Raw genomic sequence first — 542 nt, 5'->3', positions numbered from 1 at the left:
AAGAAAACAAGTCACTGTTAATTATCTTTACTGTCATTTATAATCAAAATTATCCGAAATACTATTTCAGGGCTGGGCTAAGAGGTTATGTCCAAAAACACTCAAGGCCTTAACAAAACACTAATAGATGAGTTGTATTTTAAGCAATTTTGTTATTATTAAAAGATCTGTTTGGTCTGAGACAGCAGTCTTGTTGCCTGATGCTTTGTTCTCTTGACTTACATTTTGTAACACTGAAATATAAAATCTGATATATGATAAAAATGGAGGAGTTTAAGGCATTTTGAAAATCCCTGTTTGATTCCGCCATTGCATATTAGTGTGTCTTCGGCATGTGGATGTGCGACAGAATAATTCAGTGTAATTATGCCCCTTGAGTGACCATACCTAAACGATACATGGAATTCTGAAAATCTTACAGAGAGCCATGTGCAAAATACGTAAAATCCGGACTACTGTTTTCAACGGAAGATATTTTAAAGCCAGTTCTATCTTTAACCTTAGGTTACCTGTTGAAAAAAGTGAATATACGGAGGAATTAT

General features: G+C 34.1%; 1 protein-coding gene across 1 annotated transcript in view; it reads right to left on the bottom strand.

Annotated features, from left to right (window-relative positions):
• LOC119581629 overlaps positions 1-542 on the bottom strand; it is a gene marked incomplete in the record, with an annotated part of 75999 nt that overhangs the window by 11628 nt on the left and 63829 nt on the right.

Source organism: Penaeus monodon, chromosome 15, assembly GCF_015228065.2.
Source record: "Penaeus monodon isolate SGIC_2016 chromosome 15, NSTDA_Pmon_1, whole genome shotgun sequence".
Classification (NCBI taxonomy): domain Eukaryota; kingdom Metazoa; phylum Arthropoda; class Malacostraca; order Decapoda; family Penaeidae; genus Penaeus; species Penaeus monodon.
Note: the sequence above shows the minus strand (reverse complement) of the source record. Positions and strands in the feature narration are given on the sequence as shown.